Source organism: Apus apus, chromosome 23 (assembly GCF_020740795.1).
Source record: "Apus apus isolate bApuApu2 chromosome 23, bApuApu2.pri.cur, whole genome shotgun sequence".
NCBI classification, from domain to species: domain Eukaryota; kingdom Metazoa; phylum Chordata; class Aves; order Apodiformes; family Apodidae; genus Apus; species Apus apus.
In genome coordinates, this window is record NC_067304.1 from 4,144,111 (window position 1) to 4,171,932 (window position 27,822).

General features: G+C 55.4%; 1 protein-coding gene across 1 annotated transcript in view; it reads right to left on the reverse strand.

Moving 5' to 3' along the window:
- LRRN2 (leucine rich repeat neuronal 2) overlaps nt 1–21,652 on the reverse strand; it is a 28,839-nt gene extending 7,187 nt beyond the window's left edge. Inside the window, exon 1 of the mRNA XM_051639067.1 lies at nt 21,372–21,652. The gene's annotated coding sequence lies outside the window, so the exon portion shown is untranslated. The remainder of the gene's footprint in view (nt 1–21,371) is intronic.
- Nucleotides 21,653–27,822: the final 6,170 nt, after the last annotated feature.

The following is a 27,822-nucleotide window of genomic DNA, read 5'->3' on the forward strand; positions in this document are numbered from 1 at the left end:
CACTGCACCCTCTGGCTTTGCTGGATCTGAAGCAGTGGATGTACACACACTGCTGGTCCAGCCTCTCTGCACGCAGAGACAACACCAGGCCAAGCTGTACAGCCCCTCCGATCCCCACAGCCCCACTGCACCCCCAGCAAAGCAATGTTTTGGCACATCACCTCACCCAGCTCTCAGCCCCTGCTGCTCCGGGCTCAGGGCTTCCAACGGTGGCACCCAGCAAAGTTTGTCCCCTCAGGCTGAGGTCACATCTCCCCTGTTAAAACCTTTGTGTAAAAGCTTTGCTTTTATTTCTGGTAAAACCAAGAAGAATTAAACAGGGTTCTGTATCAATTACTTGTAAAACTCAGGAACAGGGTGCTGTGCTGCTATCAGAGACACTCCTCTATCACTTTTCCATCTGGAAGGGGACACTGTGTTAAATCCGGTTGAGTTTTACTGTAATGACCAGTTGTATGAGATTGGATCTGGAGTCCTGCTGTCCCCAGGGCTGTTACCATCCCTTGTCTCTTCCAAACCACCTCATTTGTTGGAGAAAAACTCCTCAGTACCTCCTATTTTCAGTAGCCTCCTATTTTCAGTGGTGCTGAGCACCAACAGTGTGCCTGGCAGCTAACCCCAGGCTGGGGGGAGAGAGAGAGAAGGGACTGTGTGGGCTCTGAGGTCCTGACAGACCAGCCCTGTCCCTGCTGCCATCCCAATGCCAGCCAGGAGCATGATTTATTTATGAGGCTTTTCTAGTTTTAAAAGCCTTAGTGCAAATGCAAACCCATCCCTCTCCTCCCCCTGGGTAACTCCCAGCTTCTGGGAAGCCAGCACAAGTTGTGCCAACACAGGGACTTGGTGGCTCCATCCCTCTGGGCCACTGAGCTCTGCCCATGGAGCTCAGATGTTGCCCTGGCTCCTCAGCACTGCCTGCCCCAGAGCAGGATCAGGCCAGCCTGAGCCTGGATCTAAAAGGATGGCAAATACATCCCGAGGGATCATTAAATCGCATGCATTCTGGATTAGCTACTTATACAACTGGGATATTAATGGTATCTATTAGATAGCTGTTAATCTTGAATAAATGTTTTTAATGATCTGCTGTTTAACATACAATAATGACATCTTCAATTTCAGTGAAGCTGCAGAGGTCAAGTCACTAGCTGGGGCTAAGGGTGGCAGGGACAGTGTGGAGGTGTAATGCTGGATATTGGGAAGAGGAAATACACCTTTCAAGGGTTCTATGGGATCTTGAAAGGTTTTTCTGGTGTAGGGACCAGCTGGTGCCCCTGGGGAGCACAGGGTGACTCTGGGATGTGGGCTGAGCATCCCCATGTGCCTGGGGCACTGTCCTCAGGGATCCTTCCTCCTGCTGCTCGTGGGTTCCGAGGGATTTTCTCCAGGTGAGAACCAGGCAGGCAGCTGGAGTTCCCTGCGTCTCATAGAGGAACTGCAGTGTGAAATACCTGATGCTTGAGGGAGGAAACCCATTCAAGCACCACGGCCCAGGGGCCACCCGAAGCTTCACCGTGTTAGGGAAGCAAGTTTCTCCAGGGGTTCAGTGCAGCTGGAGACCTGGGCAGAGTCTCAGCTGAGCCCACGTCCCGGGCTTTAAGTTGCTCCTGTTGCTGATGGAAAACTCCTTCGTGCAAAGACCTGGAAGGGGGGGGTAACCCCTCAGAGCTGTGCGTCAGGAATTCTGGGCTCAGTCCCCATCTCCGTGTTGGGGATGTGGTGAAACGGGTCAGGTTTGCTCTGCCCGGCGGGCGAGGCAGCAGCGAAGCAAGAGCTGGGGGTCTTCGGAAGCCAAACACATCCCTTCCCTTCCCTCCCGCCGGTCAAACAGGGACGTTTCAGCAGCGCTGCTCGTACCTCCGAGCAAACGACCCCGAAACCCGGGAGCGGAAAAGCAGCCGCTCCGTGCAGGGCAAAGATCCCGCCGCAAAGCTCGGCAGGGAGCTACCGCCGCGTCAGAGAGCAAAGCAAGCGAGAGAGAGAGAAAAGACGCCGAATCAACCTCCCTCTCCCCCTGCAACGTGGCAACCGCTCCCCCCGCAGCCCCGCTCATCTGTATGCTCAGCCCCGCAGCAGCACCATGGCAACACCCCGGCCTCTAAACACAGGAGCTTGTCCTGCCATCGCAGAGAGCATTAGGCCATTTAATTAAGCAGCTGGCAAAAAGGGGGGGGGGGGAATAAAACAAAAAAAAACTTGGTCTGTTCTGTTAAACCGCGGCGGCTTTGCTGCTGGGGTGGGAAGATCTTCCCAGCCCGACCCTTTCTGCAGCTTCATCCCCCGGCTCAAACAACCCGAGCATCGCAGGGGACACGGGGTGACACGACACGGAACCCGGGGAACCCCCCACAGGCCCCTGCAGCCCACCTTGCCTCCATCTCCCCCCCCCCGGGCAGCGAAGCTGTGCTCCAGCCCCGAGCTGCAATTTTGGGTCGTTATCCCCTGAAAAGCCTTTCGAGCAAAAGAAAGAAACCAGCTCCCAAGCCGGGCTGCTGCTCCGCCGGCTTTCAGGGTGGCTTCTAGCCCCGGTTAAGCCTTGTTTTGTGCAGAGAGGCCCAGAGATGTTGTTTGTGGAGCTGCTCCTGCATCTCTCCTGGCAGGGATGGCGATAACATTATTTCTGCTTGTCTAGGAGGAAGCCAGGAGATAAAAAGCTGCTGGGAAGGTGCAAAGCAAAGCTGCTGCCTGCAGGAACGGTGCCCACTTCTTCTCCAAGTGCTTTTCTCCCTCCACTTTGGATGTTTTTTAATGAGGAAGGCTGGGAAATAAGCCTGTTGTTGTTGTTCTTTTGTTTTCAGGTTCTGGAAGGGTTGCAGTGGCTTTGCCTGCTTCCAAAATGCTCCCACAGGTCCCTGTGGCTTCCCAGAGATGCTGCTGGCAGCTTCAGGAACAGCCTCCAGCCTGGAGCAGGCAGGATTTGGCCTTGTTCAGTCACAAACTGAGCCCACGCAGTGCTCAGCACATCCCAGAACTGCTTTTGGTCCCACACTCATTGCCTGGGGAGATCAGCTGGTCCCATCCTGCCAGGATGCTGAGAAACCAGGGAGAAGATGCTCAGGAAGGAGCCAGGGCCCTCTGGGCTGAGGGATCCCTGCAGAGCAGCTTCTCCAAAACATGGCTCAGCAGCATTCAGGCTTTCTGAAGGTTTGTTCCTCTTGGAGATAATCACCAGGGCCCTTCCCTGCCCCTCATTTCCCTCCTCCTCTTTGATTGTAGAAGCTGAGACCATGAGACCTTGTAGGGGAGCAGCACCAGAGCCAGGTGCCCACACACAGCAGTGGGGACAGATGCTGAGGTGGCACCAGGCTCTCCCTGTGACAACCAGAGCCACTGCCAGGCTTTTTAGAAGAGCTAGGAGGTAAATCCCTCTGTGCTGCCCTGCCTTTTTGGGAAGGCAGCTTTGGAGCTGCCAAGCCCACGGCAGGGGCTCCGAAGGCAGCAGGTTTCTCCCATGTCCTGCATGCTCAGGTCTCTGGGAAGCCTCAAGTCTGTTACTTTTTGGCTGGGGAGCCCTGGGACCATTTTATTTTATCCCCAAGAATCACAGAGCTGGTCTCCAGGCCGTGGGGTTAACTGGTACGTTTGTAAATGTCTCGCAAAAGCCAACTGGAAAAGCTGATGGATCCCCACCCTGGATTGCCTGAAGAAATAAGAGGCTGGGAAGATGGAGTTGCAGCCCATAGCTGAATTGTCCTTTACTCTGTGAAATTAGCATGATTTAACAGCTCCTGGGCTGCAACTTGCTGCATTTTTGGAAGCATCTTTGACAACTGGCACCATCTCAGGGCTGCAGCAGGAGCTGAATTCTGATCTGAGCAGCCAGAATCTGTGCCTGAAGATCCCCAGCAACCTCGTGGGCCCTGCTCAAATGGCCAAGTCAAGAACATCCCAGGCAGAAAGGGGATGGGGGGTAGCAGGGTCAGGCAGGGCTGGTGAGCTTGGTGAAAGCAGGAGGGCTGCCAGGCTCAGGTTTGTGTCTCATCCCCCTGCAACCATCTCTTCTGCAACCTGAACAGCCCTGGCCCGTTTTGCTTTTCCTTCAGGGCCAGTCCCACAGCTCTGGCTGTTGCTGTTCCCCTGCCCAGACCCTTCCCATCTGAGCAGGAGAGGCTGCAGGTGCTGCTCACACCACAGACACATCCCTGGCTTTGCTCTGCTTTATTTCTTCCCTAATAATCCCCCACATGCCAAGTGCCCTTTCCAACTGCTGCTGTACTGTGTCACTGTTCCCAGAGCTATCTCCACGATCTTCTTCCTGAGGGGCAATAGCTAATTTAGAGCCCTTCGGCCTCTAAAAGCCATCTCTGAGCCTCTGAGAGCATAGCACAGGGTTTCAAATGGCATTTGCCATCTAAAAATGTGATCTGTGATGAACATAGAGTCCCTGGCAAGGAGCTGCAAGGAGCTGGTGTCCCAACCCCAGCACCCAGAGAGGTCTAGGGATGCTCCAAACATCCCAAACCTGTTTGAAACCCTCCCCTCTTCTGTGCTCCATTCCCACTTTCCAGCCCTGCAGGCACCATGTCTTCGGTCCAGGACCTTCCCAGCAAGGCTCAGCTCCAGCCCTCCCTTCCCTGAGCTGGCATTCCTGGCAGTGGGAAGCTGTGCTGCAGGCACAGCCTGTCCCTGGCACCTCTGTACCATGGCTGAGAGACAAACAACCCCAGCTTGGTAACGCGCTCCCCCAGCTCCCCCTGCCTGCTGAGCTGTGGAGCAGAGTGTTCAATAATTCAGGAGAACTCCTGAACTGCCTGGAAAACACCTCCAGGTCTTTCCTAATGAGCTCACTGTGGACCTGCTGTCCAAGGATATTGGAACAGGGAGAACCAGTCCTTCCACCAACACAGAGACCGAGCAAGCCTTGGCTACCAACATGCCCCCAGATGTGGTCCCCAAATTCCTGGGCCACACACACACAGCACCAGAAGCATCTCACAGCAGGAGGGAGGTGGCCAGGCCATGTCCCAGCTGCTGCAAAGCAGCCCGTGTTCTGCATCCATGCAGGCAGCAGAAGCAGCAGTGCCAAAGCCAGACAGGTCCAAAGGAGGCAGAAATTGTCACTGCAACAAGGAACAAAACCTGGAGCAAACTCTCCCACAGGGAGATGGGCCCTTGTCCTGTTGCTTGTCATTCAGGAGGATTCACTCTGGTTGCAAATCCAAGGTCTAGTTTAGCTTGGCAACCTTCTGCAAGGGGGTTAAGCCTGTGGGAGCAGAACCTGCTGCCTCTCAAGAGCTTTTTGTGCTATTGCTCTGGGGCTATGGGAAGCACCCAGGGTGAAAATGCACATGGTAAGAAAGTGGTGGGGAAAGAGGGAGATGGAGAGATCCCCTCTGGGCTCCTGCACTGGGCTGGGCTGCTCTCACTGCCCAAATTCCCCCCCTGAGCTGAAGGCTGGCTGGGAATTTCTCACAGCTGTTGAGCTCCTCTGCTCTGGGGAAAGTCTCAATTGCCCAAAGGGGCTTTAGGAAAACCAGATTAATCCCTGAAGGGAGGAAAATCCAAGGGATTCCCCAGTCTGGAGGCACCAGCCCTGCTCTAGCAGAGCATTCTGCCTGCTTTGCTCTTGCCCAGCTTTTAGCAGGACCTCAGGGGTGGGGTCACCCCCTGGTCACACCACAGCTCGTCCCACTGGTGGTTCTTGGAGCACGTCCATGTGTTGAGCCTGACCCCTTTGCCCCCCACAAGCCAGAAAGTGAGCAAGACCAACACGGGCTGCTCTGGAGAGTCCTGGCCTTGAAAGCAAAGCAGACGTGAGTCCCTGGTGGCCCCGCCAATTCCAGCTAATAAAAAGGATATTTCACACATCAGGCACTTTGCAGACACCTTAATGAGAGCAAACAAAGGCTCCGTGATGCAGATTAGGGGATGCAGGAAAGCAGCTCCCAGGACAGCAGCTGAGCTGGCCTGCAGGCTTTGCCATCCCACTCCCAGGAGACACTCCAGGAGCATCCCAGGGAGCATGGCCAGGCAGCTCCACCAGGCTGAAGTGCAGCTTTAGAGGGCAGCACCCTGGGGTTCAACCCTCCCTGATCCCCCCCCCCAGCAGCTCTGCCTGGGTGCTGGGGAGGGGATCAGGCAGGCTGGAGCTCCCAAAGTCACTCCCAGGGCTGGAGAAGGGATGAACATGGTACTGTGGCTGCACCCTGAGAGCCAGAGGAGGCAGGACACCAAGGAGCTTCAATTCCAGTCACATCAGGAGCTTGAAACATATTGCAGCTTGATTTCTGCCACTTCTCATGTGGACTGTCCTGTTGCTAGAAGGGTTAAATCACCCCCCACCCCCTTTCCTAAAGGAGACATTTCCTGCCAAGCTGAATAAAGAAAATAAAGTGATAGTCCAAAAGACTGCAGCAAAGTGTATTAGATAGCCCAGCACTGGTGCTGGGGCCTGTCAGCACCAATCACCATGACTGATGACTTCTCAGGAATGGACCTGACATTTCCAAATGAGCTGTTTTGATAGAGTTGTCATTCAAAGGGGATCTAAAATAATAATAATAATAAATAATAATAACAACAACAACAACCAGCCCAGATAGCAACAGGAAGAGAAATGGAAAACGTTTGCTGCCTCCATCCCACCTATTGAAGGGTTCCCAGCTCTCCAGAAGGACAATTGAGTGTGTGGCACTGATGGGTAGGGAGGGATGTGCACAGGGATGGGTGAGTCTGTGTGGTTGGAGGAACAGCAGCTGTGTCCCCTCTCCAGGAGCAGCACTTTGCTAAGGCACAGCTGCAGCCCAGCTTGCCCTTCCACATCCCACCCACAGCCAGGGTGCAGAGGGACAGATGTCCCCAGTGTCCCCACCCTCACAGCAGGGCTGGATGCTGCCACCCTGGCTGATGGAGAAGAAGGTCACAGCCAGCATGTGGGGCACGTGCACCCGTGTCCCTTCCCTTAAAAGGCTTTGAAATGCTCTGATCTCCAAGACAACAAGGCAGCTACAAGTTCTGTGAAAGCAGGCAGCTGGGGCAGGCTTTGGTGGGTGCTTCACCTCTCCAGGCACCAGAGGAGAGCAGCTGTGCCCGACCACAGCCAGCACCTCCAGGGTGCCAGAGCTGCTCAGCATCCAGACACACATCAGTGGGACACCCAGTGACAACTGCTCAGGTGATCACAGCACAGCATTGCCCACCTGAACACTGGAAATCTCCACACAGGACACCCAGGAGCCCATGGGGGCAATCCTGCACCTCTGCAGCTCCTTGAGGCCATGCAGGGTGTGACACTGAGACCCGTCCAGGGCTGGACATGATCCCTCACCACCTGGGAGAACCTTGCCAACAGGATGGGAAAGCTCACAGCTCCAGCACAAACAGCTGGGATGGGCAGAATCCTGACACCAGAGCTGGCTGAGCAAAGAGAAGGGTTACAACCCCCTCCCAGCCAGCAGGAGCAGGTCTGCATTATCCCAGGAGCAAGGTGGGTGCATCCCCTGGGTGGGTCCTTCTACACCCAGAGCACCTGGGAGCTGTGTGAGGGGGATGAGACAGTCTGTGATCAACTTGTCTTAGGAGGAAGTGGCAAAATCCTGTTCCCAAAAAGCCAGGGCAGCTCCTTGCTGCAAGTCTGAGCTGATCTGCATCCCTTCATCTCCCAGGAGGGGGGCAAGGGGCTGTTGTTTGGAGAAACCTTCAGATGTGTCATGATGGGTTTGAAAGGACTGTAAAAAACCATAAAACCTGACACAGGATGTAGGCACGTGTGGGCACAAAGAGCAAAGAGAAATTCAAGAGCCATTTTCCAGCAGAAACCCCCAGTAGCAGCAACACCCCAAGGCAGAACAAAACACAGGGCTTTACCTTTCCAGGGCCTCCTCTGCAGCCTCCTCCAGGGTTTTTACACCAACTACAGCAGGGAGAGGAAGGACAAGCTCAAACACACCATCAAGGAGCCCAGTTTTGGGCCAGGCTTCTCCAAAGGCACCCAGGGTGCAGATTCACAGCCCTGAGGCTCTCAGAAATCAAATCACAGCATGGAAATACTCCAGGAATAGCACAGGAAAGACACAACCATCCACAGGCACTGAGATCTTCCCAGTAGCTGCAAAATACCTCTGATAAGCCCCTTAAGACTGGGGGTTAATAAGCACTGAGTCCAGCTTCTACATCCCCAACCTCCCTAGCAAAGAGCCCCCAGCACCTGCCCAATTAAATAGGCAGCTCTAATGGGGCCCTCCTGGCCCTGATGAGGCCCCATCATTAGGTGATTGCTGCCAGGCAGCAGCAACGAGCAGTGACTTCTCCAGCTGCCAGTCCCCATCCCAGTGACAGCAGGAGCCAGCTCTGGTGACACTGAGATGGGGTGGACATCCTTGCAAGGCTGGTGTGGTCACTTTGTGATCCCTGGAGCTGGGCTGGTCCAGCTGGGCACGCACAGAGGGACGGATCCTGCACACACCGTGTGCTGGGATGATGGGGCAAGGAGGCTGTGGCTGAAGGGACACTGCAGCAGGGCCTTCCAGGAATGATTTTAGTTGGTTTTAGCTTCAGACAAGGTAGGGTTTGACCTCAATTGTGCAAACAGCTAACGGAATCAGCCCTGACTGAGCACAAGGTGTCTGCAGGGCACATTAGTCCAGCCTGAGGGGAAGGGCTGTGGAGGGAGTTGGGGGCACAGCAAGGGCAGCACCAACTCTGGATCCTCCCCAGGTGACACAAAAAAACAAGGGGAAGGCAATGGAGCTGGTGGCAATGCCAGGCAGGGTCTGCCAGGCTGCTGTGTGACCTCACGAGTTGGCCAGAGTGATGACATCTCATGCACATCACAAGCTTGTTGCAACCCCCATAAGCTGGAGGTGGCATTTTTCCCTGAGAGATCAGCTTCTGTGGCTGTCATTTCATCTTCACCTGGCTAATATGCTTATTTCTCCTCTTCCCTTCACCTCACTCCTCCTCACACCTCTCTGCCTGCTGCTTTCAAGAGGCCAGCAGGGCTGCAGAGGAGCATCCGTGTCCCAGCACAGGGCTGGAGGGTGGGGATAAGTTCAGACACCAGGTTTCTGCTCATCCAAGGGTCACAGAAAGTACATTTTCCCTTTAAAGCAAAGCTATTAAAACTCAGGCTCAGGCCATATTCCAGGCTGGGTGATTACTGCCTGCCAATGCCTCATTCCCTCTGCAGATTTAATTGGTGCTATTAAGGAGCTGCTGCTTCACCCCAGCAGAGGCTGAGGCTCCAGCAGGATGACTGAGCCCTCTCCTCTGTGCCTGCCTCAAAATGATCAGACACCCAGGGCTGGGAGGAGGGGAAGCTGTGCAGGCTGTCTGGCTTTAGTGTGTTTTGCTGTCCCTTTGCCCTGCACCAAATGATGCCCAGAAGCTGCAGAGCAGGAGAGGTCTGGGGTCCTCAATCAGGGATGTGCCACCAGATCCTGGGGCTGCTGGATCCCAGCCTGGCTGCCTCATGCTGAGGGTGGAGGAGAAGGAAGGCTCAGAAAGCAGCAGGGTGGTTGTGCAAAGTTCACCAGACTCAAGGGGCTCTGCTCATCCCCAGCCCACCGGGCATCACCCAACTTCCAGGCAAAGCTACAGCAGGGACTCACTTGGTATTCGAGACCCAACAACCACCTTCTTCAATCTCAATTAAGCATTAAAGTGAAAGGCAATTCAGTGAGACCGTGAATTCATCAGGAAGCAGAGCTAGATCCGAAAGGTGCTGCAGGTAATAACACATCAGGGAGGTGGAGATGGGGTGGTGGGAGCAGGGTGCAGACAGATGTAGAAGGAGCAGTGAGTTAAAACCAGAAAGGGGGGAAAAAACCTTAAAAAATCAGTGCATTGTTTTAGATGAAGATTAAATGACAGCCCTTGCTTCAAAGGGCAAGAGCAAGAGGCTAACAGGCTGTGACAAACCAGGATGCATGGACACAGGCAGCCAATTCCCTTAAATAAAACTTTTATTGGCCATGATATCTGAAAACAAGCAGCCCACAATGGGGATTAATGGTTTTCCTTGGCTGCTCCCAGCACTTCCCCATCCTGGGTGGCCCCTCTGGAGCTGGGGATGTCAGAGGGCCGTGGGGCCTGGGGAGGAGGAGCGAGACGGAATCACTTAGCCTTCATTAGGCCAAATTAAAATCAGAAGTGAGATGACAATTACAATTTGTGACCGGCTAATTGTTCGCCTCAGAAGCTGATCGTTGTCTAGATTGGGGAAATTAATTGTTCTCAGTCCCAGGTGGGTTGGCTTTGAACCCTGCTGAAGTGGAGCTTCTGCCAACGCTGCTGCCAGCCCTCCAGCCAGCCCGGGGGGTGACATCCTGCAGGCTGCATCCTGGGGGGTCCCCAGGCAGTCTGCAGACCCCCAGGGGACTGGCAGACCCCCAGAGCCCCTCACTGCCTCCAGCTTCAGCCCCTGGCGAGGAGCAGAACACCCATGGGGCAACCTGAGCTGTATCAATGGCAGTGCTGGGACCTGCTGCCTCCACAACGGGAGCACCCGTTGTCCTTGCCTGGCACGGTGGGCTTGCTGCAAACCCCCCTTCTGCCCACCCAGCTGGGGAGGGGGCTCTCTCCTGCCCACTCAGCTGGGAAGGGAGCTCCCTCCATGCCAGGGCTGCCACAGTCACTGCTTCACCCCCATCAGGCTCCCAGCATGTTGTGTCAAGCCCTGCTCCCATCAATCAAGCCTACCCTCTCAGAGAACCCTTCTTGATTTTTATCCCCAGGCTGCTGGGGAAAAGGTGTTGTGAACACTCAGATATAATTATAGCTTCTGAAGGGGCTGTCAGTGAGGGGGAAGGTGCCAGATTTTAGCAGAAACAGAGACCTCCAGCTCCTGCCTTGGCTCTGCTGCTCCCACCCTGGGTTTCTGGGAGGCTCCTGGTGCTGCGTGGGAGCTGGTTCTGCTCTGGGGGCTGCTGAGCCCAGGATCATCTGTCCCACCTCCTGGGGGATGCGGGCTGGAGTGTGGTGTGGGCTCTCCCACAGGAAAACAGAATTGTGGAATGGTTTGGGTGCAAAGGGACCTTACGTATCATCTAGTTCCAACACCCCTACCACGGGCAGGGACACCTTCCACCAGACCAGGTTGTTCCAAGCCCCATCCAACCACCCTCTGTGATGAGCCCATTGCAACCCCCCTCTCCACCAGGCAGGGTCCCAACAGAGGGGCCTTCCCCCTTTCCATCTCCCCAGGGTTCAGCTGTGAGGTTCACCCAATCTCCCTTTGGGAGCAGGGAGCAGCCCAGCCTGATTTCCCTCCCGTGTTCCCACCACCAGAACCTTCAGGGCCAGGCAGGGTGGGCAGCAGCCAGCCTGGCATCTCAGCCAGCCCATTGCCACAACTGGCCATGCAAGCCCAAAGCATCTCTGGCAGATTGCAGCTCCTCTCCCTGCAAAGCAGCTCTGCAATGGGTTCCTTTTCCTTTGAGACCCTCCTGCAGCTCCCGCAGCCCTGGGGAAGCTGCAGGCATGGAGAGAGGAGCTGACAGCAGCCGGGCACTGGGATGTGATAATTCCTGTGGCTGTACATGCCTGTTGAGCTGCAACAACATGACAGCAATAGCAGCTCATGATCCACACAAGGGATGTGTGTGTGTGTGTGTGTGCCCTGCAGCAGTGTGTGTGCTGGAGAGACAGGTGAACGCCAGGAAATGATGGGATATATTTCCATGAGATGGCTTTTCCCTCTGTTGCATGTTGCAGATACAGGGGTAGACCCCAGGGGTGGTTTCAGGGGGGGAAAGGCCAGCAGCCCGTGGGGAGCAGCTCCTGGGTAGCCCTTTGGGACCAGATTTTCAAAAGGCTCATCTCCTGTGCACCCCTCTAACAGATGCAGACAGCTCTGAAGCTCTGGACACCGAGTCCTTTTGAAAAATCAAGGCAGTACTGCTCAGGAGCTGGGAGAGAAGAGGGATGCTCACATCTCTGCCATTTATTTCTCCATCCCTCTAATCAAACAAACAAGGAGCAGCCCTGGAGCTGCGGCAGCAGAAGTTGCTTGAACCTTCCTCTCCAGAGATGTTAAAGCCCAAAGTGTCCATCTCTCTCTGTTGCTCCTGGCTGCTCAGGCAGCCCAGGGTCCTCAGCCCACCCAGCACAAGGGCTTAGTCCCCAGGGGCACCTCAGACCTTGAAACCACCCAAGCCATGGCCGGGGGAAGAGCCGCCTGTGCCGCATCAGCCTGGGGGACCTTCCCCAGCAGATCACAGGGAAACTGGAATGATCAATACCCCTCAGCACAGCCTGGGGGCTGTGTGGGGTGGGGGGGTGGCCCTAAAGGCTGGCTCATTCGAAGAGCAGCCCCTTCAAACCTCCCCCTCCTTTCTCTGCCCTCACCAAGGCCAAGGGCAGCAGCCTCTGGTGTGGGGATGCTCCTGGCAGTGTCAAAGGCTTTTGAGCTCTGTGACCCACGTGGCTCTTGGCAAACCCACCCCTGAGGTCCTGCTGAAAACTGGGCAAGAGCAAAGCAGGCAGAATGCTCTGCTAGAGCAGGGCTGGTGCCTCCAGGTTGGGGAATCCCCTGGATTTTCCTGCCTTCAGGGATTAATCTGGTTTTCCTAAAGCCCCTTTGGGCAATCGAGACGTTCCCCAGAGCAGAGGAGCTCAACAGCTGTGAGAAATTCCCAGCCTCTCTGAGCTATGGGCTGCAAAGATGAGAGAGTCATGGGTTGTCACTTGGGAAGGGCATGTCCTTGTCTGTCCATTCCACCCCAAACAAGAGGTCCCTGGAATAAGGTGTTGGCTCCCAGTGAAAACGCTGGTGGCTGGTGGTTCACAGCAGCTCTGGGGCTGGCTCAGGTGCAGAGCCCGGGTCACCACCCCAGCCGTGACAATCCTGTCCTGGCCCAGAGCTCAGGAACAGCCAGGAGCTGCTCCAGACTGTCCCACTGGGATATTTTAGGAAGACACATTCTGCCATCACAGCGTTTTAATATTAGTCCCTTCAGAGGGATAAATGGAGGCTCTCTAAGCTTTCCCTGGCAGGGGAGGGGCAGGGGGGAAGGAACAGGTTCTTATACACAGCTTAAAAAAAGGAAAGAATTCCTGAGTGTGATTAAACTCTAAGCCATGATGGGATGTTTCCTGTTACTTCTCTAGAGGTGTCTGTTGTTGGAAATATTTCTTCAGCTGAGCAGGTCTGCTGCAGGCTGGGAAAGTTGCACAACCAGCAGCAAGAGAGGAGGCAAAGGCCAGGGGACCAGGGACCTCAGCCATCCCTGGTCCCTTGCCATCTGCATCTTTCTTCTCTCTTCATTCATGGATTAAACTGCTCTTCCAGCAGAGAAGGGAGGCAGGAGCTCACAGCTGACCACCATGCCCTGGTGGCTGGCTTGGGCAGGGAGCAAGGCAGGTTTCAGAGCTGGCAAAGCCATGGGCAGGTGACACCAGCATCAGTGGACAGGGACCACAACCAAGTTGCATAAGTGGGGCTGGAGCCCAGCCTGGCTCACTTTGATCCTCAGCAGAGGGAAGGTCAGGATGGCAACACACCTTCTTGTAAGTGCTGTGGAATCAGGGTTGTTTCTAATTACAAGGAAGTCTCTGCCTGTTATCTTGCTGGCACATTCTGGCTTCCTTGGGCCATGGGGCTGTGGTAATGGGCTAGAGTTAAAAAGCACCTCCTGAGAGCTTGATGAGCCCCCAAAAGAGCATCTCAGCAACATCTGTGGGGCAGCAAGATGCTCCAAAGGGGCTGAGCCAGCTCTGAAGAAGCCTGGACTCCCCCACTGCTTCCCACCACAGGCCACATCCTAATGAGCAGCTGCTCCATTGTCAGAATGCCCCTGGAGAGGCCATAAGGAGATGGGGTCCTACCAGACCCTCTGGGCTGGCAGGTGCCCAGGGACAGTGAGAGGTGCTTGGCTGTCCCTTCCCCACCCTGCCAGCCAGCAGCAGCCCCCCTGCATTCAACAGCCTGGCTCCATGGCTGCAGGACAGAGTGAGGAGGAGGGGAGAGCCAACCAAGCAAGGACAAGAGCAGATCCAGGCTGGTGACAACCCATCCAACAAGGGGAACTAGGAATGGATGAGGCAGAAGAGCTCAGAACCACACGGTCTCTGCTGACAACCCTGCACTGCTCTCAAGGTCCCAAGTACAGGTTCAGCAGCTAGAAATCAGCCCCCAGATAAGGGCAAAAAGACTCTGAATCTCTGCAAAAGCCTCCAGATGTTTATCAGAGCCAGGCCAGGCCTGGCTCAAGCCCTGCTTTCAGCCAGAGGGACCCAGGCAACACTGCCCAGGGTGCTGCTCCAGCCTCACAAATTGTTCAGTGATGCTCACGAGCAGCTCAGAAGTATCTAATCCACCCCAATCCATCCGAGCGAGGTATTACTTTTGGTATTAAACATGGATGTTTTAAAAAAAGAGTGCAGTGATTTTCCTCTTTCTGCTGAATTGCACTGAGCAAAAGCTCAGATGTCCCACCAGCACGGTGGGAAACATGACACTGAAGTCACATCTCAGACCCCATCAAGCCCTGCATCAACCCGGGGGGCTGCACTGACAGAGCTGTTGGTCTCTGTTCAGGCTGGTTCCTCCAAACTCCATGGCCTCCTCTCCTCCTCTCAGCCTCACTGGTGAAAAAAACAAGTTCTGCTTTAGCACCTGCCTCTAGCAAAGTGTCTCTCTCTTCCTGCCTCTGGGAAGCACTGGGAACGCTGTGCCTGAAGCAGGGGGCAGCTCCAGCCCAGCCCCCCATTGGGCTCTGACACCACATGAGATCCTCCTGCTTTTTAGAGGCTGAGGGAAAACAAATACACCTCTGGCAGCCCAAAACCCCCTGGATTGTTTGAAATGCCAAGAGGTGATTAGGAATAATAAGAGAAAAAAAAAAAAAAAGAAGAAGAAAATGTACGGTTGCCATAGCAACTGCCAGGCAGGGCTTTGGGGCTGCTCCCCCTGCTCGGGCTGGGGGCAGCTCGGTGGGGATGGAGCAAAACCCTCTGCCCTGAAAAGCCACCGTGGCTGGGAAGGGCTCAGAGAGTTGAGAGTGGCTGGATCATCACGACCCTTGCGGGGTTTGGGGGTGCTGAGCCCCTCCCCGGGGAGCAGAGACCCCCCCCCCCCCCCCGAGACTTTTTTTTTTTCCAACGGGATGGGAACTGTTTGATCCTTTGTAAAGCGAGGAATTCATTCCTTCCGCATCCCCCCCGCCCCAGGGCTAGAGCTGCTGGTGGCTGGCGGAAATGTCACCCACTTTGTCTGGAATTCACAAACATATAAATCCCCAGGGGATATATGTCCCTCCCCCCTTCCCCCCCCAGCTTATTCACAGAATTAGATCTCCTCTGAGTCCCCATGAGTGGCTCATCATCTTTTAGTCACCCCAGGCTGCTGCAGAGATCAAGGAGCTGCCCCGCGGGGCAATCCTGCCCTTCCATGGGGTTTTGGGGGGGCTGCTCGTCCCCCAGCACAGCGGGGTGACCCCCCTGCCTTCCCCTCCTCTGCAGCCACTGCAAAGGGAGGATCCAGCTCTCGGAGGCAGGAGTCACATCGACCTTCTCCGTTGCCTCTGGCTGGGAACTTCATCCCTCCTCCAGGGATGTGGCTTTGAAACCCGCTCAGCTCGGCAAGTGTTATTTCCAGGGGCTGCCCAAGGAGACCGGCTGCTCCAGGGACACCGGGAACAATAAGATGGCACCAAGCCCTGAGCAGGGTGGGTGGAACAGCACCCAGCTCTGCAGGGTGTGGGATACCCAACCACCAGGACCGGGAGGCCACGTGCCGAGAGCAGGATGCTGAGCACCGGGACGGGGATGCTGAGCACCGGGACGGGATGCTGAGCACCGGGACGGGGATGCTGAGCACCGGGACGGGGATGCTGAGCACCGGGACGGGGATGCTGAGCACTGGGAGCAGGATGCTGAGCACAGGGGGCAGGATGCTGAGCACCGGGAAGGGATGCTGAGCACCGGGAGCAGGATGCTGAGCACTGGGAGCAGGATGCTGAGCACCGGGAAGGGATGCTGAGCACCGGGAGCAGGATGCTGAGCACAGAGGGCAGGATGCTGAGCACCGGGAAGGGATGCTGAGCACCGGGAGCGGGATGCTGAGCACTGGGAGCAGGATGCTGAGCACCGGGAAGGGATGCTGAGCACCGGGACGGGATGCTGAGCACCGGGACGGGATGCTGAGCACAGGGACTAGGATGCTGAGCACCGGGACAGGAATGCTGAGCACCGGGCCTGGAATGCTGAGCACCGGGAGCAGGATGCTGAGCACCGGGACGGGATGCTGAGCACAGGGACTGGGATGCTGAGCACCGGGAGCAGGATGCTGAGCACCGGGGGCAGGATGCACCGGGAGCAGCAGCTCCACGAAGCCGTAGCCCATCACCCATTCCTCTTCCCAGCATACCCGCGATTTCCCAGAAGGAAACGACTCGGGCAGCGCGGTGCTCGCCCCCCCCCCCCCCAGCCCCCAGGAGAGCCGAAGAGAAGCAAGAGGCAGGAGCCGCTGCTGGGAGAGGCCGCCGGCTGCCCTGCCCCGCCTGCAGAGCTGCAGCAATCCTGCGCTGCCAGCTGAGATTTCGGCAGGATAAGGGATGGCTTTGGGATGTTAACAGCCCTGGTCACTTAACTTCCCGTAAAAACTGAGCAAAACTGGGAAAAATGTGGAGGACAACGGCGGCCAAGGAAAGGAAGACAATGGGGGTTCATTTGCAGCTTCCCTGGAGGGTTTAATGGACTTGATGATCTTAAAGGGCTTTTCCAGCCCTGGTAATTCTGGGATTCATAGAATCATAGAGCTATTCAGGTTGGAAAAGCCCCTTGGGGTCATTGAGTCCAACTGTCACCCCGTGCTCTACAAAGTTCTCCCCTAAAGCACATCCCCCAACACCACATCCAAAGACCCTTAAACACCTCCAGGGATGGTGACTCCACCACCTCCCTGGGCAGCCTGTTCCAGTGTCCAGCCACTCTTTCTGTGACCATTTTTTCCCTAATGTCCAGTCTAAACCTCCTCTGTTGCAGCTTGAAGCCCTTCCCTCTTGTTCTGTCATAATTCTATGTAATTCTGTACATATATATAATTCTACATATTATATTCTATCATTCCGTGATTAACCAGCAAAAAGGGAGTTAACAAAGCATTAAAATGCCATGAAGCACTTGGTAGAGGGTGAGTGAAACCCTTTTGGTCTTGTTTCATGACAGCAGCTCCATGAGAAGCAAAGCACAACAGGAGAGTTGAGCACAGAGCAGGACTCGGGCGACAGGTGGGAGCTCGAGCCCAGCAACATCCCCAGCCTTGCTCCTTGCAATATTCCCCTTTTCCATCAGAATAAACAAGCCCTGGCTGGAAAGGTGGTTCCTGATCAACAGCAGCAATCTCCACATTTTCCTCAAAAGCTGCAGAGCCTTTTTGGGGCCGAAGTGTCTCAAGCCCAAATGGGTTTTTCAAGGCAGGCGAGTGGTTTTGCTTGTGCTTTGCTACACTGGGCTTTGACCAACCAAACCATCAAATTAGACTTGATAATCACATTATGGATGGGTGACAGACACCCGACTGAAGTGCTCATTCCAGCACAAACCAAATGGGTTCATTTTTTTAATGAACCAATTTTATGTTTAAAAATGAAAACAAAACCAAACTTTTTTTTTTTTTTCATTTTTCAAGTGACCAGATGCTTGTATTTTGTTAATTTTTTTTCCTCTCTGTTTCTCCAGGCTGTTGATCTCTATCCATATGGTCCTGCTGGGACACAGGACAGAGCAGGGAGAGGAGATTCCTGAGGCTTTGGAGCAAAGATTCTTTCTTGCCCAAAAGGAGAGAGCTGGAGTTTGTTCCTCTCTGCCTTTGGGAAAGACTTGTTAAAAATGCAAAAATCCCCTTTTATGCTGATTACAAATTCCTCCCTGATAAAGGCTTTTAAATTCAAAGCAAGCATTATTAAGTCTTAGAGAAGCACAGTGGCCTGTCTTGATGCAAAACAATTTTCTCAGCTTGAACCTGAAAACAGACTTGACTCAGCTCTAGTCAACAGGAAGGACAAAGCCAGTCATGCCCCGACTTCACACACCAAATCTCATCTTGGAGTGATTTTTTATGACCTGTTATAAATGCCACAAAATATGGGTTTATAATAGTGCCTGGGATAGGCTTTTAAAGCTGATGGGCAGCTCTAGAGCTTGGGTAGGGTCAGGAGATATCAGAGCATTTATAAGCTGCTGGAGGGGGGAGCTGGCATTAATTCTGAGTCGAGTTGGTGAATAATTTATCACAAGTAATTTATTGACTAAGTTTGTCTCTTTTCCCTGTCTGGGTGAAAAGCACCCCAGTGCAGAGCCAGCACAAGACTTAGGCACCACTTAAGTCCCAATTAAGCCCTTTGTGAATTGTCTGGGAACGGATCCCAATTTTCCCATATTTATTTGTTATTCAGAATTACACTAAACAGAGCTGACACATAATTCCTGCTCTGCAACGTGTTTGCAAACAGCTCCCAGGGGGCACCCGCTGAGAGGGCTCCAGCCCTTCCGAGGGGGCATGGGGGTTACTGGGACCCCCAGCCCTCCCTAACTGGGATGGGGTGATTTTTGGGATCCCATTTCCCACCATCAAGGAGCCCCAAGTGCTCACCATCACCAGGGGGCAGAAGGGGGGAAGGAAAAGGGTGCTGGGGCTGCCCCCCCCCCCGCCCCCTGCTCTGAGGTGCAAGGGGAGCTATGTTTCTCAGCTCTTTATTGCCTTCCTAAAACCCACCCTTTGGAACAGCCTTTTACAAAAGCCTTTGCAAATACATTGATCACAAAGTGCTCTCTGGCATCACCAGCCACAGAACCTGCACATAGATTTCACTGCCTGTGAGCTGGTTGATGTCCTGGAACCGTGTCACTGCCCTGGTCTAGCACAGGAGGATGCTGGAAGGGACACGGATGGGGACTGAAATTGCACAAGTCCAGGGTGGCTGCAGCTTGTCCATGGCCTGGCACAGCAGGAGGGCAAGGGGGGATGCTCTGGGCTCCACGAGGAGCCCAAGAACATCAACGACCCAACCCTTAACTCAAACCCAACATCTCAGTGTGGAGTCTCATCACCAGAGCTCACCTCCTTTCTTAAGAGGAAGTTTGAAACTCATCTCACTGGAAGGTTTTCCCCAGTGCAGCAAGCAGCAGGCAGCACTCTGCTCTCAGCAGCAGCTCTAATTCTCCTTCCTGTGGCTCTCCCTGGCCAGGGCTGCAGCTTTCCACGCACAGCACAGGGGAGGGCATTTCCCTCAAGAGCAACAATTCCATTTCCAGCAGGAGAACCAAAGCCATGGCTCCTTCCATGCCTTCCCAGCAGAAGAAGAGCCACCATGGGGCAGTGTTGGGGGCCCCAGCATCAGCCGAGGGCAGCACAACACCCCCTCAGGGTGTTTCCTGGGAAATAGGATGTGAGGGCAAGAAGGGAGAGAGAGTGGTGGCCAGTTTCTGTGTGCAAGGAGGGGATCACGGTGGGCCTGGGCTGGTACCTCTGCTCTTTAGGAAATGAGCCACTTGCCAACAGGAGCACTAGCCCGTGGGTACCCTTTAGGACAGAAGGGAAGGGGTATTAGGGACCAGGATCTGCCCTGAAGGTGGTTTGGAGGTACATTGTCTGCTGGGCATAAAGAAAGGGAGAGAGCCCTGTGTTCAGGCTTCCCTGCGTTCGGAGAGGGGCTGGGGTCGTGGTGAAGCTCCCAGCCTTTCAGATGCCCAGCTGGAACAAACCCCGGAGCTTCCTAGCAACTTCCATACCTGTCCTAGTTGGGAAATTTAGGATCACCTCCCTAAATGGCAGCGATCAGCTCCAGCGAGGAGCGGGGATGAAGCTTGTGCTGCCGTGAGCCCGCGGGGGCTCCTGCCAGCCGGGGGAGCCGCGTCTGGTTGGAGCAGCCGGAGCTTTGCTCGGCGCTGGGAACCGGAGCCTCCTCTGGAGCACCAGACGAGGGGCTGCCCCAGCTCCCTGGGGAGGCAGTTACGCAGCTTAATACAGTGCTGGGGGAAAAGGGATTTCCCGGTGCTCCGACATCCCCAGGGAGCTGGGATGGGTTTTGCTTGGGGTCCTGCCTGACTCGACACCCCCTTCCCCTGCACCAGAGGGATCTGCAGCTCCGTGCTGGGTGTTGGCACAGCTCAGCCCTGGCAGCTGATGCTCATCTCCTCGTTTTGTATTGCAGAAGATAAAAAAGGTCCCACCCAAAGGAAGGGGTTTAAAATGGCTGAGGAGCAGAGAGTCGTCCCCGGATTTGGCCCTGAGCTCTGTTCTGCACAGCCAGCACCAACTGGGTGCCAAACCAGGTCCCACTGCCCACAGAGAGGACCCAGGGTACTGGGGCAGCAGCAGGCAGGCTCTGCACCGGGGAAAGGAGAGCTGGGAAGAGCTGTTTCCCTGGAAAACAGGCCCTATGCCATGGGAAGCCAGGATGGGAGCTGGGGTGGGACCAGTTGTTATCCCCAGGAGAAGCCCAGTGGCAGGGAGCAGCCAAAGGCTCCAGGAAACTTACACCAAGCCACATCCCATTACCCTGCAGCTGCACCATGCTCAGGCTTGGGGAGAGAGAAATGAGACATTTGCTTCCCAGCCTTGCTACGAGCTCTGCCCTCAGCCAGGCTGTGGCATCAGGGCTCCTCATCCTCCAAGCAGCAGCAGGGGCTGGGTCCTGGCTGAGCACCAGGGGGTGAAACCAGCAGCATCCCCGTGTAGCTTCTGAGCCCCCAGCCCTGGCAGATCAAGGCTTGAGGAACCAGATCCTCCTGGCCAGAGGTGATGGCAGCACCTACCTGCAACTTCCAGCAAAAACCTCCCTGGGAACACTGCTCCAAGGTGGCTTGGGAATGAGGGAGGGAGACCAAAGAATCAGGCTGGTTTATTTATCGCAGCCTCTTTTCTACACCGAACTTCACTCCCCTAACGTTTTCCAGGGAGCACAGGCACGGAGGGGTTAATGCACTGCCAGGGCTGCCCTGCCTGGATCGCATCCTGCCAGCATCCCTGTGCGAGGCTGGGCTCAGCCTCAGCTGCACCATCCCCAGAGCATCACCGCGGGGCTCCCCATGGTTACCCCACAGTCCCATCTCTCACCCCACGGTTCCATTTGTGTCTGGGTGAGGATCAACTCGATCCCAGAGGAGTTTCCAGGACCAGGAATCCAGCTCAGTGCCGAGGCAATCGGCTGCCTCATAAACTCCGCGCCCCCTCCCGGACCCCACCGCGGCCCCGATGCTCTGGCCATTTCCTATTTTCACCTGTTTTTCTTTCTTTTCTTTCTAATTGCACCCTTTACCCTCCATGCCCAGAGAAAAACCAAGCTCCGGAAGGAAAAGAACAACAACCAAACCCAACAAACTGCCAAGCAGCCAGCTCGGCGCTGCAAAGCCCCCCCCCCCAAGGCACAGGAGCCCCCGAAGTCACAACCCACCGACAATCCGGTGAACGGGGCTGGAGCCCAACTTACCCTTGGACTCTCCTCTGGTCTCCCAGCGCCGCTGTCACCCGCCTGCCCGCTCCCCGCCGCAGCTGCCCGCACATCTGGCTCTGATCGGCAGACAAAAGGCCGGGGTCGGGTTGGACCTGCCAAAGCTGCGGGGGGCCCCTCCTTGTCCCTTTGGGGGTGTGAGGGGAGAGGGACAGCAGGACACCCCCGGCCTGTCCCCACGCTCGCCCTCAGCGCCCGGTCTGGAGAGAGACCTTCATCCTTCCCTCGCACGGCTCCTTTGCAGCCTCCCGCAAACGCTCCCTCCTCCTCCTCCTCCTCCTCTCTTCTCCCCTCCCTTTCCCCGTCCTCCTCCTCCTCCTCCTCACTCCAGCCTTGTCGCCACAACGTGCCACCCACCTGAATCAGCTCCTGTTGGCTGCGCATTTAACTCCTGCTGCTCCGGTGAGCACCCGAGGGGCCACCCTAGACATCCCCAGCCCTGGGACCCTCAACCCTGGCACCCCCAGCCCTTGGGGGTGATGCTCCCGAGGACCAGGTATAAAAAAACCCCCGGAAAGGCTGAGCCGGCTGCTCTCTCCCCTCGGCATCCGCAGCGCATCCTGCTCCCTCTGCAGCTGAGCCCGCTGCGGCACCGGCTCCCCTCCCCACGGGCTGGGGTCACCCAGCTCAGGGGGTTTTATCCCCCGAAAGGCTTTCTTTGCCTTTGGAAAGATCTGGCTGAGTGTGGCCCTGGGGGTGCATGTGGTCTTGGGAGTCCCCTGCATCTACCCCCTCCCCAGTGTGCCCAAGGTGACAGCACAGATGTCCCCACGGGGTTTGCAGCTCCTCAGAGTGGCTGGGTCCCCCAGCAGGACATGCTGCTGGTGGCTCAGCTCCCCTGGCAGGGGATGCTCACAGACTCTTAACCTTGAAAAACAGTGGGGAAACGCTGCCTTCTGTTTTGCTGTGTTGTCAGAGGGAGAGATCTGGGGTCCTGGTTGCCTGTCATCCACTTTAAGAGGTGAGGGATAAGACCCTGTTCACTTTTGCACCCAGGGGGAAGTGTCATGGGTGCAGTCATGGGCCTCTGACCCAGGCAGGATTCAGGGTGGGTGCAGCACAGCAACCCCAGCTTTTGTTTGCTTTCCAGCAGTCTCTCCCCAGAACTGCTTTTCTCAGCCTCATCCATCAGATGTCAGAGCCCTGCAGATGCCACATGCCCTAGAGGTGACAGTGGCCACTGAATCCCCATTTTATGCTCAGGAGCTGAGCTGGGGTGGCTCATTCCCAGAGCATTGGCCTGGGGCTGTGGGCTGGACCTTGGGGCTGAAGACAGACGTGCACACACACCAGAGAGCCAGGGAGGCAGAAGAGGAGAGAGTGGAGTGACCTGATTTAATTGGCAGGACTTCAATAACATCAAATCTCTGCCATTGTGCCCAAACCAAAAGGGGGGATGTGCTGTCGTGTTGGCCCCCATTCAGCACAGCCGTTCTGCAGCGACTGAACGGGAACACAACCTGGTGTTGGCCTCACTTAGATGCTTTGCGGCATGAGCTGTGAGTCAGAGAGGGGTCTCTGCTCCAAAGTCCCCTCTGTGGCTTTTCAAAGAGCAAGGGGTGAAATGTGAGGCTTTATCCAAGTCCTGGGGCATGCAGGGCCATGCCAGGTCATTTTGCAGAAACCCCAGAAGCATCTTGTGGAAACCATTTTGCTTCTGAGACTGTGGAGCTCCCAGCTAGCTGGAGAAGCCCTTCCAGATGGTCTTCATGCCCGTGCCCACATCCTGCTGCAGCTGCCAGGACCATGGGTATTTTAGAGGGAGCAGAAGTTCTTCTGGTTTGGAACCCCACCATGCTGGGGGCTGGCAGGGCACCCACTGAGCCCAAGGAGAGGGGCTGAGCAGGCAGCCAGCCATGCCAAAGCCACTGCCAACCCTTCAGTGCCTGTTCCCAGTGCTGCACCCTTGTGTGCCCACGACATGGCACACATGGATCACTGTGAGCAAGGGGAAGGGCTGCTCTGGGCTCTCCTTGGTACAGGAGATGACTCCAGCCCACCCCAGGGTCCAGCATGGAGCAGCCCACAGCTCCCCAGGGCACAGATAATCACTCCAAATTGATGGTGGCTCTTGACCACTCTGCTCCAGAGCTCAGTCCTGTGGCTCAGCCATACAGTCCTGCCAGAGAGGCTGGCTTCAGCTCCAGGAGGTACAGGGAGAGCTTTGCCTGCCCTGGCCCCCTGGCTGGTGATGGATGCTCTTGCACTTGGCTGGGTCCCTTTGCAACACCCCTCAGCTCCCGGGGACTCTTTTCAGGGCACCCATCACCCCAAAAACACGGGTCTGGGGAAGGCGGACAGGCAGCAGCTCCCTTTCCAGCTGTCTGAGCACCATCGATCCGGGCTGCAGGGACCTTGTTCAGGGCTGGACCTCTCAGCAAACTCCATAGAAACAGCTGATCCAGATGAACTGCCCAGGGCTTTCATCCAAAGCCTGGTGGCAGCTTGTGCAGCACCGTTAAGCCCAGGTCATTTAATCACTTCTCATTCCAGCTACGGGGGGTTCAAAGGTGCTTGTTAGGTCTTAAGACTAATTGAGCTTCTCCTCTTCTGCCACAGACTCCCTGCACAGCCTCAGCCAGGTCCCTTACTTGATGACCCCCTTCCCATTTGAGGATGGGGACACTAATGTCACCCTGTGCCTGGTGACATGGGACATTTACTGCCACACAGAAGGGAGAGATGCTGCCAGCATTCCCCCACAGGCTTTGGGTGTGGGAGGAGCAGCATTTCTGTAAACACATTTCCAGTCAGCCTGAGCTGCCTCCACTGCAAGTGGGGGAAGGAGCTCGAGCCAGGCATTTCCCTCTGCTCCAGACATGGGCAACATGCTGCTGGGGAGGAAGAAGGTGGCCCTGGGTGGCCTGGAGCCTTCTGTGTCTAACACCTTGCTCCTAAGCAGGCTCCTCCTGTGCCCTGCACCAGCCTCGCTGCAGATGATGACTAACGCACGTCGCTCTCAAGATGCTCTTCAGGCAGATGAGTACAGCCTGATCCAGGTTTTAATTGTGTGGGATTTTAGCCGAGATGGCACTAATTTATTTTCTCTGCTGCTTCAGCAGTTCTCGTGCCTCTTGTGCACTTGAAGTCACCCGGAACATATTCCCCTGGTGCAAGGGGTTAAAAACTCTTCTTGCTGGAGATGCAGCTTGCAGGCTCGGGATGATTTTTTATCTGCAGCCAGTTACATGTGTAGGGTTGTAAGGAGCTTCACATGCTCCTTCTTATCCTTTAAGACACAACATTAGCTCCCTGGGGAGCATCTCTTGGGCAGCCTTATAGAGAAGCAGTAGATTTGGAGGGCTAAGCTTGGGCAAACCATACAGACCTGGATGAACAACGACCCTGGTGTCTCTTCAAGGTTTCCCATCTGCAGCATCTCCCAGGGCCAAAGGCAGGGTTCCAGCCTCTCCAGGCTGTGCTGGGGCCAAGCAGGTCCTACAGCCACTTGGGAACTCATGGAGGGTGGGAGGAGATGCTCCCAGTCCCTGCTGCACCATGGCAGGGTTGTGTTAGGCAGGATCCATTCACCAGCAGCAGTTTCCTCCTCTCCTTCCTTCCAGGCAACAGCAGAACCAAACCTGACTCCGGTACCTCCCAGTGGGGACAGGAGCTGCTGGAGAATTACCAACATCTTCTGGAGACTCACATCAGCATTATTCATAGGTGGGAATTGTTTGTGGTGTCATGGTTATTATTATTCTTTAATGATTTAAAGACACAACAGCAGCTCCCGCAGGCAGCCTGATGGAGTCGTAAACCCAGAAGGTGTTTGGAAGAACTGCCTGCAGCCCTTTCTTTGGAGCCAAAGAGGAGACACTCCTTCCCCTCCTGCATCTCCCCTGTGCTTAATAAACCAAATCACACCCCAGCAGCTGGCAGCAAGTTCCTGTCACTAGTGCAGGACGGAGCCGTTACTCAGGCAGGCTCTGGCTGCTCCTGAGTTATGGTGTCTCTGCTGCCCCTGGCAGGGCAGCTCTGCCTTACCCTGGGCTCCCAGGGCTCTCTTGCTGTGCATGGCTGGAAGCAGGGATCAATAACCCCCCTTCCTTCAGCAGCAACGCCAAGAAAAACCAGCTGGGTAAGAAACACAAACCGGCTCACACAGCCTGAGTCCTCAAGCTTCCCTGATCTGCCTTAGAAAAAGAGATTTTCAAGGGTCTACGAAGTGTTTTCCACCTACTCTCTCTTTCCCTCTCTCTGCTGCACAGGTCAGCACTGAGCTCCCTTACCCTGTGCCTCCTCCAGCCCCAGCTGCACCCATGACCCCTCAGGGAGCAGTGCAGAGCCCAGGGGCTGTGGCTTCAAACCAGGGGGAGGTTTGTCCCCATGGGACACAGGTCAGGACGCAGGTTTTGCTCCTAGGATGAGCACTTGAATAATTGCTCTTTTGGAGAAATAGCATGCATTGGAGTTTAGGAGTCTTGGAGAGGCTGTGGAGCTGTGGTGTACTGAGGCCAGTTTGTTGGGGTTGTCAGGAGATCCTCACCCTCCACCCTCGGCACCAGGCACGATGAACGTGCTGGCATTATTATTGGCTACTAATCCTATTTTAATGTATCTTTTTTTTTTTTTTTTTGTGTCTTCTAGTGCTTGTTTCAGGAGAATTTCCAGACCCCTCCAGATAATCCCACACATGTTAAACGCTGCCCACAGACCCTCCCAATCCCCTCCCAAAAAGTGGGAGCAAAGTCGTGGCAGGGCGAGGTGACAAGCCCAAGGCCATGGCAGCAGTTGGTGTCGGGGTGATGTCTTTGGGGTCCTGCAAAGCTCAGCCATGGCCACGAGCCTGAGCTTGCTCTAGAGCTGGGGAAGTGAGGCACAGGGAGGCTGAGGGCTGCATCAGTGCAGACATTTCAGCAGCCACCTCTGAGCCCTCATTGATTTTATCATTGAAACCACCCGGAGCGCTGGGTCTGTTTGGCCAAGCCAAGGTCACACCAGAAACCTGTAGTAGTGGAGGGAACTGAGCTCAGGGCTCCTTCCTGAGCCAGAAGTGAGGGTCCTGGCTGAGGAGGCTGTCCTTCTGCCTACCCACAGCAGCTAATTTCAAGCTGATTAAAGAATGCCCGACCTCACACCGACCTTCAAGAGATCGATACCAAACCCCAGGGCACGGAGCCCTGATTGACCTCACTGATGCCATTTCAGATGAAAGCAACATCCCCCATGTGCCCTTCAGAGGGTTCTCCACCCCTCATGTGCCCTTCGTGGGGTTCTCTGCTGCCCACGTGCCTTCCATGAGGTTCCCTACCCCTCAGGTGCCCTCCATGAGGTTCTCCACTGCCCATGTGCCTCCCATGGGGTTCCCCACCCCTCATGTGCCCTCCGTGGGGTGCTTCCTTGGCCACTGCAGCAGCAATGGAGGGAGAGCACCCTGCATCCTCCAGCAGGGCCAGGCAGACCACCTTGGGTGGGCAGGAGGAATGTTCTGCTGGTTACTTTATTTCTCTGCTTTGGGGCTGGTTTACAGCTGCTATAAAAGTTGATAATAAATCAGGGGGGATACTATAAAATGCTGCAACAACTAGAGTTAGAGCCCAAAAGAGACTGACTCCCTCTGCCAGCCCCAGAATTGCAGGAGGAGGAGCTCAGTTTATCTTTCCCCCTCCCACTTGTCTTTACAGCCACCCTGGGAAGCAGGTCGTGGGGGTGACATGAACCTGATGGAGTCCCCCGTTATAAGAACACGCCAGGAAGGCACGCTGAATAATGTGGAATGTTTCTGTAGAATGCACTTTGCATAGCAGGAATTCTGTATTACTCTCTCTTCCTCTCTCTCTCTGTCTTCTCCCCCCACCCGCTCTCAAATTTACAGGCAGGAGATTGGTCAAGGGGGAAATAAACTTCCTAAAGAGCTCAGTGTTTGCTGATAAAGAAAGGAGAGACCAGTGAAGAAAATTATTACGATGCCTCATGTGTCACGTGCTGCTTTAAGAGTCGAATTTGTTTCTTTTATTGCCAGAGAAAAATGTAATTAAAAGGCTGCAGCGTCAGCCTGTTGTCACTTGTTGCGTTTGGTAGCAGACAGGACCATTAACACCTTTTGTGTCTGGGTCTTTTAATCTCCCAGGACCAGTTATCCCTTCCGCAGGTTGGGAGGAGCAGGGATGTACTGGGTGGAGGACGCTGCTCAGGCTCGTGGCGCTGCCTTCCTCCCCACCCTCCGGGCTGAACAACGAGCTGTCTGCTTTTCTCTTGTATTCCCAAGATTCAGCAGGGATATGAAATTGGGGGTCCCGGGGGGAGGGTCACCTGGCCCATCCCCAGGCTCCCACCCCACACAGGCTCATGCTGCAACCCCCTCGGGGACCCTGCTCGGGGACACCAGCCCAACCTGGTGACAAATCAGGGAGGAGAGAAGCCCCGCAGAAATGTCAGGGGATGAGCAGGAGGGAAGAGCAGAAGGGACGGGCTGGGGAGGGGGCGG